This window comes from Miscanthus floridulus, unplaced genomic scaffold (assembly GCF_019320115.1).
Source record: "Miscanthus floridulus cultivar M001 unplaced genomic scaffold, ASM1932011v1 os_2701_2_3, whole genome shotgun sequence".
Lineage (NCBI taxonomy): Eukaryota > Viridiplantae > Streptophyta > Magnoliopsida > Poales > Poaceae > Miscanthus > Miscanthus floridulus.
This window is the reverse complement of record NW_027098463.1, coordinates 32,071-40,000: the sequence shown is the minus strand read 5'-3', so window position 1 is coordinate 40,000 and position 7,930 is coordinate 32,071. Positions and strand designations below refer to the sequence as shown.

General features: G+C 42.9%; 1 pseudogene; it reads right to left on the bottom strand.

Annotated features, from left to right (window-relative positions):
* Nucleotides 1–3,901: 3,901 nt before the first annotated feature.
* On the bottom strand, nucleotides 3,902–7,730 carry LOC136535348 (disease resistance protein RGA5-like; annotated as a pseudogene).
* Between the last annotated feature and the right edge of the window lie 200 nt (nucleotides 7,731–7,930).

Sequence of the window (7,930 nt, the reverse complement as noted above, 5' to 3'; positions counted from 1 at the left end):
ACTGTAATCCTCTATCATGGAGCCCTCTGGGTATGCTCGATTATGCACGTATCGACTTAAAACCGACATGAGCCGCTCATATGACCACATTTCATGCAAGTAGCAAGGGCCAAGCGCCTGTATCTAATGAACCATGTGAATCATGAGATGTTGCATTATATCAAAAAAAGCAGGAGATAAACACATCTCCAGTTGGTTTTGTGTCTCCACCACAAATTCATGTAGGTCACTCAGCTCTTCCTTGCCAATCGTCTTCTGTGAGATCTTCGAAAAGAAGTAGCACGTGCGGGTGATGGACATTTTTAAGAACTCTGGCTTTATAGCCCTGATTGCAATAGGTAGAAACACTGTCAGCATCACATGGCAATCGTGAGCCTTGCAGTGTGTTATTGACAAGTCCTTCATCGACACTAGCTTCTTCACATTTGCTGAAAACCCAGTTGGGACTTTGATCCCCCTCAGGAAAGTGCATATAGCTCTCTTCTCGTCTGGTGTTAGGTTGAAGCACGCCGTGGGCAGAGTGTATTTTCCATTAGCCTCAGGTACCGGGTGAAGCTGTGGCATCACGTTTAGCTGCACCATGTCTTTCCGTGCTTTTAGACCATCCTTTGACTTGCCTGTGTCCATCAAGGTAGCAATGAGACTCTCAAAGACATTCTTCTGCACGTGCATAGCATCAATGGCATTGGGGACCTCCAAGTCTGGCCAATAAGGCAGATACTAAAAGAAGATCGATTGTTTCTTGAAAGGTACGCCTTCGACAGGAGGTGTGCTTCTATCTCTATTGGTCCCATCTAGATTCTTCTTTCCATAGACGACGCGTATGTTTTTCACCATTCTGTACACATATTCTCCGTTATGACGTCTCTCCGGAGGGGGTTCAATCTCCGGGGTGTTGTCATAAAATCTAAAGAATAATTTGCTGCGGTACTTGTGACTTGTCTTTAAGAAGCGTCGGTTCCTTAGGTAAACTATCTTCTTGGATGCATCCAAGTACACCCATGTAGTACCATCCAAGCAAACCAAGCATCCCATCTTCCCTTTGATCTGTCCAGACAAAGCAAACAGCGCGGGGTAGTCATTGGTAGTAACAAATATTATTGCTCTACATATGAAGTCCTCCTTTTGGAACGCATCGTACATCTGCTCCCCATGCCTCCATAGCCTCTCCATTTCTTTCATCAAGGGCTCGAGGAACACGTCTATTTCAATGCCTGGTTGTTTAAGGCCAGAAATAAAAATAGTGAGGAGAAGGTACTTTCTCTTCTGACACAACCATGTTGGAATGTTGTACATGGTCAAGATCACTGGCCATGTGCTGTGGTTGCTCATCCTCTCATTGAAGGGATTCATTCCATCGGTGCTCAGGCCAAACCGTACATTCCTTGGGTCATCGCTGAATTCTTTGTGCTTCTCATCAAACCTTTGCCACTGACTACAATCAGCCGGGTGTGCAATCTTATCATCATCCACCTTGCGCTCATTATCCCACCATGTCATGAGTGCGGCTTCTTTAGGGTTTAGGAACATACGTCTCAAGCGATCGGTCACTGGCAGGTACCACATTACCAGGGTAGGAATTCTTCTCTGCTTTGCATCGTTGCCTAATGGAGTGTCCTCTGGGGGCTGAGATTCTTGTACCACCTTTTTTGTACCCTTCTTATTCCTCTTTTTCCCCGTGGATGGTTCGTCCCCACCGTAAAGGTCATTGTTCTTGTACCGGCCGGCCCCGCCGGGGACATTTATCCAATGACTTGAAATTTTCGCCACGAAAAAGTATACAGTGGTTGGGGCATGCATGTATTTTTTCAACCCCCATTGTCAATGGATTTATGACCTTCTTCGCTTGGTACGTGTTGGCGGGAACTGAGTTTGGTTGTGGCAGCACCCATGACAGGAGATGCAATAGATCATTGAAACTACAGTCTGACCAGCCGTACTTAGCCTTCCGGATGAGCAGCTCAAGCACAAAACGTAGTAATGTCCAATGTGTCAGACAACCCTTTTCAACACCATACACAGTCTCCTTCGATGCTTTTGTCACTCTTTCTAAATTTTCTATACCTTTCGGGCTATTTAGTAAAATCTCTGGTCCAAGGGTTCGAATCATGTCATCTAAATCATCTTCAACTCCGACACGTGCTCCACCATCATTATTGGCACCACATTCGTCGTTACCATCCCAACCACCAGCATCACCACCTTGTTCATTGCCAAACTCAAAATCCATTCGTGCATCAAGCTCTACTGAATATTGGGACACGGATTCTATGATTTCGTCGTCGTATTCCTCCTCATCCTCATCGTTAACAATAACCGTTTCACCATGATGAATCCACATTGTGTAGTCCTCAATAAATCCTCGCATAATCAAATGTGATATGATGATAGTCACATCTGTCCATACCATACGGTTTTTGCAATCTTTATAGGGGCAAATAATTGTATCATTATTCTCTTTCAATGTCGTTGCATGCTTCGTTGCGGCTTCAATAAATTTATCCTCCTCTTCACGGAAACCTGCCTTGAACCTTAACGAACCATACATCTAAGAGTTCCTGTACTCCATCTTTTACAACAGCAACAAAACAAACATTAAAGGACTACTTATTCAGATATATATAAAAATGAATCAAAGTAATAATTATTTGAGAATAATTGTATATACCTTAGATATATATGAATATAAATCTAATATAATTACATGAAGCATACAAACACACCATGGTAGAGAAAAATTAATTAATGGTCCATTTATCCACAAATAATTAAAATACATATTTATTGATTACAATAAACAATTTCAAAGACAACAATTAGCAATAATTATATTTAACCCAATATCTTTCATACAAACCCTAGTCCAATTTTATCAAACATAAATTTACAAAAACGAAATTAATAAAAAAATCAAACCCTAGATCTAGATCACATGCACATGAAACATCCATAAAACTAACTAATGGTTCACTAAAATCAAGAAACATGGACCAAATAATGGTATGATCTTGTTCCCCTCCCTAATTTACCCTAGTACATTTAAAAGTTGGGTCTAATTTGCTCATAAATAGCTCAAGCACCATAGAAGAGAGAGAAAAACAAAACTCTAATTACTCACTAACCAACCATTAAAACTTCAAAAAAAGTTTGGAATAGCATTTTCTTACCTTCTACAACCTCTCCATCAAAGGATTTGAGACCAAAACCTTCCCCCCCTTAGTATAGCAATTTTTGGGAGGTGCCCAAGGCCTCCCCACCTTTTTTCACGGGTTGGAGTGAGTGACCCGAGCAGGAAGAAGGAGCTGCATTTGTTTTATATGGGGGACATTTGTAGGGGCGGCTGGTGATTGAGCCGCCCCTACAAATCGGTGCTATAAATACGGGGCCATTTGTAGAGGCAGCTCAATCACTAGCCGCCCCTACAAATACCATTTCCAGGGGCGGCTGGTAATTGAGCCGTCCCTACAAATCAGACCCCATTTGTAGGGGCGGCTCGTAACACCAGTATTGTTCCGTTTGTAGGGGCGGCTGGTGTCTGGACACCCTAGCACGCCACTGTAGGAGCGGCTTCATCACCAGCCGCTCCTATAAAAAATTCGAACCGTTGCTAAAAATCATTTTCTACGTAGTGGTAGATTATGCATGCATTCTGTAGAAAAAAAAAGGAGTGATCGAGTACGTACATGCATTCAGTAAGGGACACGTAGAATCCAATCCAATCAATCAACCGCCTCTTGCGTCTTGCCTCAGCTTCTTGAAATAGCAACGGAAGAGTGGTTGGGGTGGTCAATCAACTGTCGCATCAGCTTGTCTTTCACTTTCACTTCCATCTCAATCAACTGTCGCATCAGCCCTTGTTTAGTTCGCGAAATTTGGATTTTGGGTTATCGTAGCACCTTCGTTTTTATTTGGCAAATAGTATCCAAACATTGACTAATTAGGCTTAAAACGTTCGTCTCGCAATTTCCCACCAAACTGTGCAATTAGTTTTTCTTTTCGTCTACATTTAATGCTCCATGCACGGGCCGCAAACATTCGATGTGACAGATACTGTAGCAACTTTTTGGATTTTGGGATCCAACTAAACAAGCCCTCAGCTTGTCTTTCACTTTCATTTCCATCTCCTCGTCGATCTTTTCCTTTCCTCCATAAAGACGGACAGACACACTCCGAAGGGACGGGAGGTGGTCCAAGGCTTAGCAAAATCTTGCAGGCTGATACAGTATTCAAAATCTTCAAGCCTGGGCATAGCTCCTCGTGGGAACATAGACGGCACAGTTTGAAAACCAAAGAATTTGCACACTCTTGCACATGGGAAGGCATCAGGGGTAACCATCAACCTTCCCAGCACTTGTATGTTGTTACCGGACACACGGACTTCCAGAATACGAAGAGCCTGCAGCATCCCGAGGACTTGGATGTCCTCCCTTCGCACCTGACCCACTGTAATATCCAGATAGGATAGGAGGAGAAGCGATCCAGGATTGATATATACATGTGGGCAACGAACTAGTTTGTCCAATACGAAGATAGGACAGGTTGCCTAGGGACTCCGGCGAACCTTCAAGATTCATCACCACGCCTTCTGAGAGTAGTACTAGCTTTCGGATCATTTGCAGTTTGCCTAGAGACTCCACTAAAGCTTTGCAAACATCACATCCTGCTTCCTTGTCCAATATTAGTTGGACAGTAAGGATCCTCAGTTGCGTCAGATGGCCTAGCTCTTCCGCAATGTGCGCAGAATCAACAATCAAATGGCCTAGCTCTTCTAAGGATGTTAGATTCCTCAATCCATTTGGCAGACGTATACGCAAATTAAGTTTTAGGCACATCAGTCGTCTTAGCCCAACAATACTCGATGGCAATTTTTGTATACGAGTTCCCCACAAGTTCAACGTCTGTAAAAGCTGTAGCTTCCCTATCTCTAATGGGAGCTCAGTAGCATAAGCAGATTTTCTAGCCCCAGATACCTTAGGTGAAATAAGTTCCCGACAAAACTCAAATTTTGATGGTCCCCGAGATTGCAATCTTCTAGATCCAGTACACGAAGAAGATGATAACATGAAAAGGATGGCATTGAATTAATTATATCACCATTGAAGATAGAAAGTGACCTTAGTTTTGGCATGTCCATTGTAGGCCAAGTAGCATTGTGGAGGGACAACCTGTGAACCTTGCTTCCCCAAGAAGGTGTCTTCTGCTTGGCATCACCTAATATAGTTGCAACAAATTTTTCTTCTCTTGACAGGGAACAAATGAGATCAAGCACCATATCATGGAGATGGCAAGCCAAAGGCATACCATCCACATCCATCTGTGCTGACTGGATCAGGCTTCGATTTATAAGCTCATAGAAGTAACTCTGTCCAAGCTCAAATAAACTTTGGCCCCCTTCTCCAGGTTGAACAAAATCTTCCGCTATCCACCTCCATATTAGCCGCCCACTGTTAATCTCATAGTCTTCTGGAAATACACTTAAGTATAATAAGCAGGTCTTCAGATGAGCTGGTAGATCATAATAGCTAAGAGATAATATCTTTCTCATGCTTTCCATATCAGAATTGCCTCCAAGTCCGGAACCAATAGACTCACAAAACTCAAACCACTCTTTTACATTTCCCAACTTATTTGCCAAAAAACTTGATGTGGTAATGATAGCTAATGGCACGCCTCCACATTTCTTAATTATGCCTTCAGATATTTCCACAAATTTTTTAGGACATTTCTGTTCAGAGCCAAATATTCTCCCGTAGAATAATTCTTTAGAACTCTCATTGGGAAGGGGTTCCATGCATGTTATAAGAACAACCAACTTTCATGGCAACATCATGCTTGCGGGTAGTTATGACTATTTTGCTTCCCAAGCTATTGTCATACAGAGCATATCTTATTATGTTCCACGATGGTACATCCCATATGTCATCAATAACAATGAAGTACCTATAAGCATGGAAATGAAGGAGTAATATAGTTTCATGAAAAATACATAATAACTCATTCAAGATTACACGAATTGTTGGATAGAGGGAAAACATTCGAAAATACTATCCAGGGATTAGATAAGAACAAAAAGAAATGAAAACTAAAATATTTAATTTTGTAATAGATTCAATCTGCAGGTTATAGATTTCTCAAATGATTGTTCAACTTGTAAAATAAATTAAAAGGCTCTAAGTAAGAATATGACTACCTCTTATCCTTGAGGAACTCTCGAAGTTCATCGATTAGCTGCCTTTCATTCAATATTGTCAAATTTAATTCGGTGGTGTAACGTTGCTTGTCCAGATCAATAAGAATGTCCTTTAAGACTGTTTTGTAGTCTGGATTCCGGCCAACAGGAACAAAAGCCTTGAAAAGGACATCCTGACTAAGATTCTCATACACAGCTTTAGCAAGAGTAGTCTTGCCTAACCCACCAAACCCAACAACAGAGACTATCTTCGTCTCCATGTCTTCCGCTACTGATGTCAGCAGTTTTGCAACCTTATCCCTTGGCTTTCCTATGCCCACCAGCTGTGACACTTTTGTGTACAGAGCCGAGATCCGTGGATCAATACTTGTTGTAGCAGCATGCTTGGCCACAAGATCATCGACCCTATACCTTTTACGCCGCTCTGTTATATCCTCAAGTTGCTTCTTGATATCTTTAATGGCGCAAGAAATATCATGTCGAGCCTTGCCCTTGCTGAACAGGTCTCCCATGTACTTCATGGCGTGCTTGAGCTTGCTCGGATCAGCCTGTTCTTGGCCGTCAACACGCACGAGGAAGGTGTCGAGTATATCTTCCATGTCGTAGGATGCCTCCCTGACCTCGCGTGCCCAGACCTTGTCCTGCTCGTCGAGCTGGTCCCATGGCACTGCCGCCACCTTGCGGAGGGCGGCGTGCATGCTCTCAAGCTCCCAGGAAAGGGACTGCACTTGTTCCCTAACGCCCTTCTGCAGCTTGTACTCGTCCTTGAGCAGCTCCAGCAGCTTGGAGGGGAGCAAGCTCAACGCACCCGTGACCAAGTCCATACTCAGGGGCTCACAAGATGATTAACCAATCACTATATTATGCTGGCATTTTGATAGGCTGCAAAGTTGTAGTGTGTTATGGGGATGCATGTCACCAAGTGCTTGTAGAGTTGTCTTGTGTGTTCCAGTTGCTATCCCCCTCCGCTTGTTTCTTTTCTTCATCAGTGCAACAACAGATCAAACTGAAACAAGTAAACGAAATTGAATGTTCGACCTGATCCGAAAAAAAGACTTAGGACAAATGTTTATAGTTCAACAACAAAGACTTGAACCTAATTAATATTTTTTTTTCGATCAATAACCTAATTAATAAAATTTGTTCAGCTAAGTAAGATGTTCTTGTTTCAGCTCAAAGTAGAAACATGCTTAGGAGTTAGGAGTGTTCTCCAAAAGAAAAAGCTTCAACTCACCAAGGAGGCCGTGGGAGGAGCTGGAGATGAGTTGCATGGATGGTCGGCTAAGACATGGAGCACGACCAGCATTATGGCCAGGGATAAGAGCCGCCGAGATAATAAAGACTTGAACCTAAAATTTGTTCGAAGCTAAGTAAGACGTTTCTGTTTCAACTGAAAATGGTAAGTATTTTTTTCCAAATGATGAGAAATGCATCTACTCGCTCACGACGGTTTAGAGCCCACCAAGCAGGCTGCGGCGAGCGATCCAGACACAGGACTTGCGTCGATGTGTGCCTGAGACCAAGAGCGCACGCGCCGGCTGAAAACACAAAGGGCATGCATTCCCTGGTTCCTATGCAAGCATCCTCTCTTATAGGCATCCACTTCCCGTCCATGTAATTGATGGAGAAAATTTTGCATTTTAATCCTTTTTGAAAACTTTTTTTTACAAATAGACCCCTGGCAAAACTTTTTCCGAAAATGGCCTGAAAGCTCGGCGTCTTAGGACCTCACGCGGAGGT